This window comes from Phyllobates terribilis, unplaced genomic scaffold (assembly GCF_046119375.1).
Source record: "Phyllobates terribilis strain yellow unplaced genomic scaffold, ASM4611937v1 Scaffold_13__5_contigs__length_258822181, whole genome shotgun sequence".
In the NCBI taxonomy this organism is placed as follows: Eukaryota; Metazoa; Chordata; class Amphibia; order Anura; family Dendrobatidae; genus Phyllobates; species Phyllobates terribilis.
The window spans coordinates 122,962,992-122,975,039 of record NW_027362773.1 but is presented as its reverse complement, the minus strand read 5'-3'; the positions used below and the strand labels follow the sequence as shown (position 1 = coordinate 122,975,039).

General features: G+C 47.5%; 1 protein-coding gene across 1 annotated transcript in view; it reads right to left on the bottom strand.

The window, feature by feature from the left end:
- Positions 1-12,048, bottom strand: part of LOC141173997 (pre-mRNA-processing factor 39-like) — a 69,173-nt gene that overhangs the window by 37,103 nt on the left and 20,022 nt on the right. The window lies entirely within an intron of this gene.

Below are 12,048 nucleotides of genomic sequence, written 5' to 3'. Positions count from 1 at the left end.
ATCCATTAACACAGGTGTGGGTGTTGATGAGGACAGGGCTGGCGATCAATCAGTCATGATTAAGTAAGAATGACATCACTGGACACTTTAAAAGGAGGCTGGTTCTTGGTATCATTGTTTCTCTTCAGTTAACCATGGTTATCTCTAAAGAAACACGTGCAGCCATCATTGCACTGCACAAAAATGGCCTAACAGGGAAGAGTATCGCAGCTACAAAGATTGCACCTCAGTCAACAATCTATCACATCATCAAGAACTTCAAGGAGAGAGCATCCATTGTTGTCAAAAAGGCTCCAGGGCGCCCAAGAAAGACCAGCAAGCGCCAGGACCGTATCTTAAAACTGTTTCAGCTGCGGGATCGGACTACCAGCAGTGCCGAGCTTGCTCAGGAATGGCAGCAGGCTGGTGTGAGTGCTTCTGCACGCACTGTGAGGCGGAGACTCTTTGAGCAAGGGCTGGTTTCAAGGAGGGCAGCAAAGAAGCCACTTCTCTCCAGAAAAAACATCAGGGACCGACTGATATTCTGCAAAAGGTACAGGGAGTGGACTGCTGAGGACTGGGACAAAGTCATTTTCTCTGATGAATCCCCTTTTCGATTGTTTGGGACATCTGGAAAACAGCTTATTCGGAGAAGAAGAGGTGAGCGCTACCACCAGTCTTGTCTCATGCCAACTGTAAAGCATCCTGAAACCATTCATGTGTGGGGTTGCTTCTCAGCAAAGGGAATCGGCTCACTCACGGTCTTGCCTAAAAACACAGCCATGAATAAAGAATAGTACCAGAATGTCCTCCAAGAGCAACTTCTCCCAACCATCCAAGAGCAGTTTGGCGCCCAACAATGCCTTTTCCAGCATGATGGAGCACCTTACCATAAAGCAAAGGTGATAACTAAATGGCTCATGGAACAAAACATAGAGATTTTGGGTCCATGGCCTGGAAACTCCCCAGATCTTAATCCCATTGAGAACTTGTGGTCAATCATCAAGAGACGGGTGGACAAACAAAAACCAACAAATTCTGGCAAAATGCAAGCATTGATTATGCAAGAATGGACTGCTATCAGTCAGGATTTGGTTCAAAAGTTGATTGAGAGCATGCCAGGGAGAATTACAGAGGTCTTGAAGAAGAAGGGGCAACACTGCAAATATTGACTTGCTGCATTAACTCATTCTGTCAATATAACCTATTGGTACTCATAATATGATTGCAATTATATTTCTGTATGTGATATAAACATAAGACAAACACTAATAAAAACCAGAGGCCAGCAGATCATGTGAAAATATAATTTTGGTGTCATTCGGAAAAACTTTTGGCCATGACTGTACAGTATGCTGTCCCCACAGCCCACCTATATACAGTATGCTGTCCCCACAGCCCACCTATATACAGTATGATGGCCCCAAACTCCTCCTATAGACAGTATGATGACCCCACACCTCTCCTGTAGACAATATGATGGCCCCAAACCCCTCCTATAGACAGTATGATGGCTTCACACCCCTTCTATACACAGTATGATGCCCCTACACCCCTCCTATACACAGTATGGTGCCCCCACACCCCTCCTATCAGGGCTGTGGAGTCGGTAAGCCAAACCTCTGACTCCAACTACTCAATTTCCATGACACCGACTCCAACTCCGACTCCACGACTCTGACTTCCTCATACATGGGTCATGATTAAGTGATAAATTTACTGCAGCACAGATTCATCTCAGGTAAAAGTCTAGACCCTTAGATCAGGAATAGGACATTTCATAACTTTCCCAAATTCTTGTGAAAAAAAATTTCCCCGTAAAATGCATTGAACTACTGTACCCAATTTATTATATATTTTAGGAGTTGGTCCATTTTATACCGACTCCGATTCCACCAAAATGGACACCGACTGACTCCACAGCACTGCCTCCTATACACAGTATAATGCCCCCACACCCCTCCTATACCAGTATGATGCCCCCACACCCCTCCTATACACAGTATGATGCCCCACACCATTCCTATACACAGTATGATGGCCCCCACACCACTCCTATACACAGTATGATGGCCCCACACCCCTCCTATACCAGTATGATGCCCCCACACCCCTCCTATACACAGTATGATGCCCCCACACCTCTTCTGTACACAGTATGATGCCCCCACACCACTCCTATACACAGTATGATGGCCCCCACACCACTCCTATACACAGTATGATGGCCCCCACACCACTCCTATACACAGTATGATGGCCCCACACAAGTTCTATACACAGAATGATGCCCCACGCCCCTCCTATAGACAGTATGATGGCCCCAACAACCCTCCTATACACAGTATGATTTTCCCACACACCCTATATGCAGTACACAGCCCCCTATACACTGCATGATGGCTCCACAGACCGCTCGCTATAAGCAGTATGACAGCCCCCTATATACAGTGGCATAGCCCCACATGTACACAATTATAGCTACAAAACCTCAATATACAGTTTGATGGACACATAGACAGACACACAGTGCTTATCGCTTTTCTCCCGTCCGGATCTACTAGCAAATAATCTCAGGAGGGTGCAGGCAGCCCTAGTTGTGCTGCATGGCGTCATTCAGCAGACACGGCCATGTACAGAACAGCAGATGCAGCTTGGACAGCATGCCAACACATTTAGAGACACAGTGCAAGTCCGGTCAATAAAGCAGTAGGTGATCAGACAGCCCTGAATAGCTGTAGGGAGACCAGCCCTTGGGTAAACCCCCTTGCCTCCGGCCAAGCCTGCCCCTGGCTGCAGGCCGCAAGAAATTGCTTCAAGGGCTGAATGTTTTATACCCCTTATGTAGGCTGTGATCCAACATGTTGTGAGGTTTGTCCCTACACAGTTTCACACTATCAGCAATGACCTTGCCCTGTCAGTTTGTGCGTTGGCACGCCTTAGTGACAAAAAGAAATGATACCACACACTTGTGATTTTATTTTTAATACATATCCAGGAGGAATAACAGAATATTGGCACTAAACAGCATTACAAGAAATATTTTATGAGGAATACAAAGATGTACTAAAACATGAATGTCTGCAGAGCCGCCAGATCCTCTTTAAGAATATTTCCTTCTTTGTGCTGTGATCGGATTCTGCTTTTCAGTAAAGCAAGACGTACAGGAGATCTCTAGAGCATGGTGTGAAAACAGGTTTACGTTTTTCAATTTGATCTGCTAACAATAAAAATGCTGCAAGTGTGTGCACATAATCATAATGCCAAATGTCCATTTAATAGTAAATATAATGATTATTTTTGTTACTTTGGGGCAGGCACAGACATATTATGGGCCATATTATTTGGAGGACTAAAGCTGCCATAAAACAACCCATGGGGTACCTACGATCCTATCAAAGAGGCTCGATGGGGTTGACAAAGGAATTCGCCCTCTCTAACCACTTGGATTTAATACTTACTCATCACCATAGCATCTAAGGCCACGTTCACACGGTCAGTATTTGGCATCAGTATTTGTAAGCAAAAACTAGGAATGGGTGATAAATACAGAAGTGGTGACATGTTTCTATTATACTTTTCCTCTGATTGTTCCACTCCTGATTTTGGCTTATAAATATTGGTGTAAAATACAGAACGTGTGAACATGGTCTAAGTGATTTAAACTACTGCAATCAAAAGTATCTCTAATTGCGGCAATTACTGTTGGGTGTCTGCTGTGTAAAACAGCTGGCACCTGCTGGGCATGGAGTAGACTCAACATGTAGGTCCATGGCTTACAAATCATCCCAACTTCAGAAGTACATATATAACGGATGCTGAGAGAAGTGGGCAGATGTCAGTCAACAGGCACTACCCCCTCCTCCCTCAGTGCCCTATGGAAGTATGCCACTGTTTGTCACATTGTGGTTTGTCCTGATGAAGAAGTTTTGAGTTTCGAAACGGGTCGACAAATAAACTGCATTTCTGGATACCAATTACCTCTTATCCTTGATCCACTGGATCAACCCTTTCTCTCCATTTCTTGTTTACATATATAGCTCAGTAATGTACACTGTGTGTATACATATAATGTGTGGGTGTGTATATGTAAGCGTAATTATATATATATATATATATATATATATATATATATATATATATATATATATATATACATACACACACACACATACATATATATACACATACATATATATATATACAGTCATATGAAAAAGTTTGGGCACCCCTATTAATCTTAAGCTTAATGTTTTATAAAAATTGGTGTTTTTGCAACAGCTATTTCAGTTTGATATATGTAATAACTGTTGGACACAGTAATGTTTATGCCTTGAAATGAGGTTTATTGTACTAACAGAAAATGTGCAATCTGCATTTAAACAAAATTTGACAGGTGCATAAGTATGGGCACCCTTATCATTTTCTTGTTTTAAATACTCCTTCCTACTTTTTACTGACTTACTAAAGCACTTTTTTTGGTTTTGTAACCTCATTGAGCTTTGAACTTCATAGCCAGGTGTATGCAATCATGAGAAAAGCTATTTAAAGTGGCCACTTGCAAAGTTGTTCTCCTGTTTGAATCTCCTCTGAAGAGTGGCATCATGGGCTCCTCAAAACAACTGTCAAATGATCTGAAAACAAATATTATTCAACATAGTTGTTCAGGGGAAGGATACAAAAAGCTGTCTCAGAGATTTAACCTGTCAGTTTCCACTGTGAGGAACATAGTAAGGAAATGGAAGAACACAGGGACAGTTCTTGTTAAGGCCAGAAGTGGCAGGCCAAGAAAAACATCAGAAAGGCAGAGAAGAAAAATGGTGAGATCAGTCAAGGACAATCCTCAGACCACCTCCAGAGAGCTGTAGCATCAACTTGCTGCAGATGGTGTCACTGTGCATCGGTCAACTATACAACGCACTTTGCACAAGGAGAAGCTGTATGGGAGAGTGATGCGAAAGAAGCCGTTTCTGCAAGCACGCCACAAACAGAGTCGGCTGAGGTATGCAAAAGCACATTTGGAGAAGCCAATTTCTTTTTGGAAGAAGGTCCTGTGGACTGATGAAACCAAGATTGAGTTATTTGGTCATACAAAAAGGCGTTATGCATGGTGGCAAAAAAACACAGCATTCCAAGAAAAACACTTGCTACCCACAGTAAAATTTGGTGGAGGTTCCATCATGCTTTGGGGCTGTGTGGTCAATGCCGGCACCGGGAATCTTGTTAAAGTTGAGGGACGCATGGATTCCACTCAGTATCAGCAGATTCTTGACAATAGTGTGAAAGAATCAGTGACAAAGTTGAAGTTACGCAGGGGATGGATCTTTCAGCAAGACAATGATCCAAAACACCGCTCCAAATCTACTCAGGCATTCATGCAGAGGAACAATTACAATGTTATGGAATGGCCATCCCAGTCCCCTGACCTGAATATCATTGAACATCTGTGGGATCATTTGAAGAGGGCTGTCCATGCTCGGCGACCATCAAACTTAACTGAACTGGAATTGTTTTGTAAAGAGGAATGGTCAAAAATACCTTCATCCAGGATCCAGGAACTCATTAAAAGCTACAGGAAGCGACTAGAGGCTGTTATTTTTGCAAAAGGAGGATCTACTAAATATTAATGTCACTTTTCTGGTGAGGTGCCCATACTTATGCACCTGTCAAATTTTGTTTGAATGCAGACTGCACATTTTCTGTTAGTACAATAAACCTCATTTCAAGGCAGAAACATTACTGTGTCCAACAGTTATTACATATATCAAACTGAAATAGCTGTTGCAAAAACACCAATTTTTATAAAACATTAAGCTTAAGATTAATAGGGGTGCCCAAACTTTTTCATATGACTGTATATACACACATATATATATATATATATATACACATACATACATATGTATATATATATATATATATATATATATATATATATATATATATATATACTAGATGGTGGCCCGATTCTAACGCATCGGGTATTCTAGAATAGGTATGCGGCCGACCGGGCGCAATCAGCAGAGCTGTGTTTAAATTTGGGGCCAAAATCGCTGATTGGTCGCGGTTGCCGAACGCGACCAATCAGCAAAGCGGTGTTTAAATTTGGCGGCAATATCGATGATTGGTCGCGGCCGCCGCCCGCGACCAATCAGCGAACCATGTTAGTGAGGACTGGAGAGCGTGTTTAAATTTGGCACCAAAATCGCTGATTAGTCGCGACCAATCAGCAGAGCGGTGTTTAAATTTGGCGCCAATACTGCTGACTGGTCGCGGCCGGTGGTTGCGACCAATCAGCAGAGTGAGGTTTACATTTGGCGCCAATACTGCTGATGGTCGCGTCCGCCAGCCGCGAACAAATCAGCAGAGCAGGATTTAAATTTGGCACCAATAATGCTGATGGGTCGCGGCCGGCGACCGTGACCAATCAGCAGAGCGTTGTTTAATTTTGGCACAAAAAACGCAGATTGGTCGCGGCCGGTGGTTGCGACCAATCAGCAGAGTGAGGTTTAAATTGCGGGTCGGGATACTTCTGCTCCGAGCGCCCGCTCATGTCCCGGGTTCTCGGAGCGGAAGTATCCGCACAGGCAGCGGCGCTGACATCCATGCGGCTAGGGCGTGAAGGGAGGAAAGGGGAGCGGCGCTGACATCCAATTGGTCGCGGCCGCTATTTAAATGTGCCGCACAAATCGGTGATTGGTCGCCGACTTGGCCCGCGACCAATCACTGATCTTGCGGCCAAAGCTAAACAGTACTGGGCTGATTGGTCGCGGACGCTGCCCGCGACCAATCACAGATTTGGGCGCCAAATTTAAATATCGGCCGCGACCAATCACCGATCTTGGCTCCACATTTAAACATCGCTGTGTTGATTGGTCGCCGACGCTGGGCGCGACAAATCACCGATTTTGGCGCCACATTTAAATAGCGTACGCGACCAATCCGCACATCGGTGTTTAAATGTGGAGCCAAGATCGGTGATTGGTCGCGGCCGATATTTGAATGTGACGCCCAAATCGGTGATTGGTCGCGGGCAGCGTCCGCGACCAATCAGCACCGTAGTGTTTAACTTTTGCGGCAAGATCCGTGATTGGTCGTGGGCCAAGACCGTGACCAATCACCGATTTGTGCGGCAGATTTAAATAGCGGCCGCGACCAATTGGATGTCAGCGCCGCTCCCCCGTCCTCTCTTCACACCCTAGCCGAATGGATGTCAGCGGCGCTGCCTGTGCGGATACTTCCGCTGCGAGAACCCGGGACATGAGCGGGCGCTCGCAGCAGAAGTATCCCGACCCGCAGCGCCGCTCCCCGGTCCTCCCTTCACACCCTAGCTGCTGATGTCCCCACAGTATCCGCATGGTGTTACAAAGGTCCGGACATTTGTGTTAAAAATCGCTGATTGGTCGATGGCACTGCCCGCGACCAATCACCGATTTGGGCGCCAAATTTAAATATCGGCCGCGACCAATCACCGATCTTGGCTCCACATTTAAACACCGCTGTGCTGATTGGTCGCGGCCGATATTTATATTGGCACCCAAATAGGTGATTGGTCGCGGGCAGCGCCGGCGACCAATCAGCAATTTTTAACACAAATTTCCGGACCTTTGTAACACCATGCGGATACAGTGGGGACATCAGCGGCTAGGGTGTGAAGGGAGGACCGGGGAGCGGCGCTGCGAGTCCGGATACTTCTGCTGCAAGCGCCCGCTCATGTCCCGGGTTCTTGCAGCGGAAGTATCCGCACAGGCAGCGGCGCTGACATCCAATTGGTCGCGGACGCTATTTAAAATTGCCGCGCAAATCGGTGATTGGTCGCCGTCTTGGCCCGCGACCAATGACTGATCTTGGAGCCAAAGTTAAACACTATTGTGCTGATTGGTCGCGGACGCTGACCGCGACCAATCACCGATTTGGGCGCCAAATTTAAATATCGGCCGCGACCAATCACCGATTTGGGCGCCAAATTGAAATATCGGCCGCGACCAATCACCGATCTTGGCTCCACATTTAAACACCGCTGTGGTGATTGGTCGCGGCCGATATTTAAATTTGGCGCCCAAATCGGTGATTGGTCGCGGGCAGCGTCGGCGACCAATCAGCACAGCGGTGTTTACGTTTTTCGCTAAGATCAGTGATTGGTCGGGTCCGAAGACCGCGACCAATCATCGAATCGTCTTGGTGAGGACCGGGGAGCGGCGCTGCCTGTGCGGGTACTTACGCTGCGAGAACTCGGGACATCGCGGGCGCTCGCAGCAGAAGTATCCCGACCCGCAGCGCCGCTCCCCGGTCCTCCCTTCCGCATGGAGTTCAGCGGCGCCGGCGGTCCCTCCGCTGATACCGGCCGGGAGATGAGCGCCTCGCACCGCTCATCTCCCGGCTTCATCTCCGTCCCGCAGATGGGTCCGGCGGTCAGGTTCCTTCTGCTGTTGCCGGCCGGGAGATGAGCGCCTCGCGGCGCTCATCTCCCGGCTGCATCGACGCTCAGCTCCGTCCCGCAGATGAGCCGCTAACGGCCGCCATCTTTTTTTAGAAATCCCCCGGCGCTAATTGGCCGCTGCCGGACCAATGAGCGACGCGGGATTTGCTGGACAGACAGACAGACGGGATAAGGCGATTATATATATATATATATATATATATATATATATATAGATATACACATATATATATATATATATATATATATATATACACAAACATACATATATATATATATATATATATATATATATATAAATATATATTGTAAGGCGGCAGTGTTCACACCGTGCAGTAACTGAGGCAGTGACCCAAGCAAGTCCAACATAAACAGCTTTTATTCAGCAACTCACGGTTAAACAGAAAGTCCTCCGGCTCGCAGCCGGGTTAACATGAGTCCATAAACAACGGTTGCCGGGGACAACGGCCACGCCGGGCCTCTCAGAGCCTGACAGGTGCAGAGCTTTCCTAGGCGGTGGTTCAGCCACACTCAGTCCTGCTGAGTTTTCCTGCTGTGCTCCTAGCAGGTTGCAACATAGAACAACACTAAACCTTAGTGAAGGAGTTTTAAAGGACCTGTGGCAAGAGCCACTGGAAAACCCGGGTTGGAGGGAGGAGGCCGCCCCACTGCCTCCTGTGACCTCCTCCAAGAAATGAAGGCCCTGCCGGGTTTTACTTAATCTGCCTTAGCCAGGTAGTCTGACCAGGTGATTGCTCACCTTCATTCCTGCATTGCAGCCGCAGCTGTGTCTGTGACTGCAATGCACTCCAATGGATTTAATAGGTCTCGGTACACATTCTGGGGGATATATAACGTCCCTCGTATACGATTCCGGTCACTGCCTCACATACCCCCCCCCCCTCTGTTCAAACTTGTGGGGTTGAACATTTGCCACCATACAGGGTGCCCGGGACAGGGCATCCGCGTTTCCCTGCGACTTCCCAGGGCGATGTTCTACCGAGAAACTGAAATTTTGCAGTGACAGGAACCACCTGGTGACTCGCGCATTCCTCTCCTTGGCATTTCTCATCCATACCAAGGGTGAGTGGTCCGTCACCAAGCGGAACTGACGCCCGAGTAAATAATAGCGTAGCGATTCCAAGGCCCACTTAATAGCCAAACACTCCTTCTCTACCACGCTATAGTTTTCCTCTGCCGGGACAAGTTTTCTACTCAAGTAGGTGACCGGGTGCTCTTCACCGTTCACTTTTTGTGACAATACCGCCGCCCCTAGGCCTACCTCCGAGGCATCTGTCTGTACAATGAAGGTTTCCTCGAAGTTGGGGCTGATGAGGACCGGCTGTCCACACAGGGCCAACTTCATGGACTGAAAAGCTTCCTCAGCCTTAGGGTTCCACTGAAACATTACCGATTTTTTCCCTTTCAAGAGATCAGTCAGGGCTGCCGTTCGCCCAGCAAAATTAGGTATAAACAGGCGGTAATACCCAAGGATGCCAAGGAACGCCCTCACCTGCTTTGTACTTGACGGTTTAGGCCAGTTTTTTATGGCCTCAACTTTATTGATTTGGGGCTTAATAGCTCCTCGGCCTATCACATATAGGGCTTCCTCTAGCCCTATCGCACATTATTTTTGGATTTGCCGTTAACCCCGCAGCTCTGAGAGAATCCAGAACCGCTTGTACCTGGGATAAGTGCGTATGCCAGTCAGTGCTAAAGATGATAATGTCATCTAAATAGGCGGACGCGTACTCCTGATGGGGCTTAAGCACTATGTCCATCAACCTCTGGAATGTAGCCGGGGCCCCATTTAACCCAAAAGGTAAGACCACATAGTGGTATAGACCCTCTGGAGTTACGAAGGCGGTCTTTTCCTTCGCCGAATCTGTGAGGGGTACCTGCCAGTAACCCTTGGTGAGATCGAGCGTGGTAAAGTACTGGGCCTGCCCCAGTCTCTCAATCAGTTCGTCCACCCTGGGCATTGGATAAAGGTCAAACTTTGACACTTCATTCAATTTCCAGAAATCGTTACAGAAGTGTAATGAGCAGTCTGGTTTTGGAATCAATACGATGGGGCTAGCCCACTCACTCCGTGATTCCTCTATGACGCCTAGCTGAAGCATTTGTTTTACCTCAGCCGTGATGGCTTGCCTCCGGTACCCGGTACGGTCTTATTCGTACCCTTACGCCAGGTTCGGTAACAATGTCATGTTGGATAACTGTAGTCCTACCCGGTAGCTCTGAGAACACGTCGTTATTGTGCTGCACCAGCGAGCGAGCCTACCGTCGCTGCTGTTTAGTGAGGGCACCATTTATCCTGACCTCCCCCTCGAATGCTTCCCTGGCTAAAGGTAGAGAACTCTCTGGTGATATGCGCGGGGTGCCGTCTGTAACTAAACACTCTCGATCTTTCCAAGGTTTTAACAGGTTTACATGGTAAAGCTGCTCAGGTTTCCTCCTTCCGGGCTGATACACCTGGTAATTTACCTCCCCCACTTTTTCTCGAATCTCATATGGTCCTTGCCACTTGGCCATGAACTTACTCTCGGCTGTGGGTACCAGTACTAACACCCGATCACCCTTGTTAAAAGTTCTGACTCTGGCTCTTTTATTATATGTGCGCCTCTGAGCAGCCTGGGCATCTAACAGATGCTCTTTCACGATGGGCATGACCGCCGCGATCCGGTCCTGCATACTAGCCACGTGTTCAATTATACTCCTATGCGGAGTTGGCTTTTGTTCCCATGTCTCTTTGGCTACGTCCAACAGACCCCTAGGGTGTCTGCCGTACAGTAACTCAAAGGGAGAGAACCCTGTGGAAGTCTGGGGTACCTCACGGACGGCGAACATCAAATAGGGTAACAACATGTCCCAATCCCTTCCATCCTTAGAAACCACCTTTTTTAACATGGACTTGAGGGTTTTATTGAACCGTTCTACTAGCCCGTCGGTTTGAGGGTGGTACACCGAGGTGCGTAATTGTTTAATTTTTAGCAATTTGCATAGTTCCCTTGTCACTTTGGACATAAAGGGGGTCCCCTGATCTGTCAGGATCTCCTTGGGGAGTCCAAGGCGACAGAACATGGCAAACAGCTCCCGTGCAATCAGTTTTGCCGAGGTGTGGCGTAGTGGTATAGCTTCCGGGTACCGAGTGGCATAGTCGATGACTACCAGTATATGTTGGTGTCCACGGGCGGATTTTACAATGGGTCCAACCAAATCCATTGCAATCCGTTCAAAAGGCACCTCTATCACTGGCAGAGGTACCAATGGGCTACGGAAGCTTGCAGTGGGTGAGGTCAACTGACATTCGGGGCAGGATTCGCAATACCTTTTGACTTCCGCGTAAACCCCAGGCCAAAAGAACCGCTGTAAGATATGGTCTAGCGTCTTTTTCACCCCTAAGTGTCTACGCAGCAGGTGTGAGTGTGCCATCTCCAGAATCTCTCGACGGTACGACTGAGGTGCCACTAACTGTTCTACTACCTCGTCCCTGATCTTATCTGTCCTGTAGAGTAACTCACCGTTGATTGCCATGCGTTGAAATACAGTATCTGCACCGGGCTGTTGAGCTACGCCATTTATCTCTAACACCCTTTCCCGCGCCTGAGTCAGGGTGGGATCCCGTA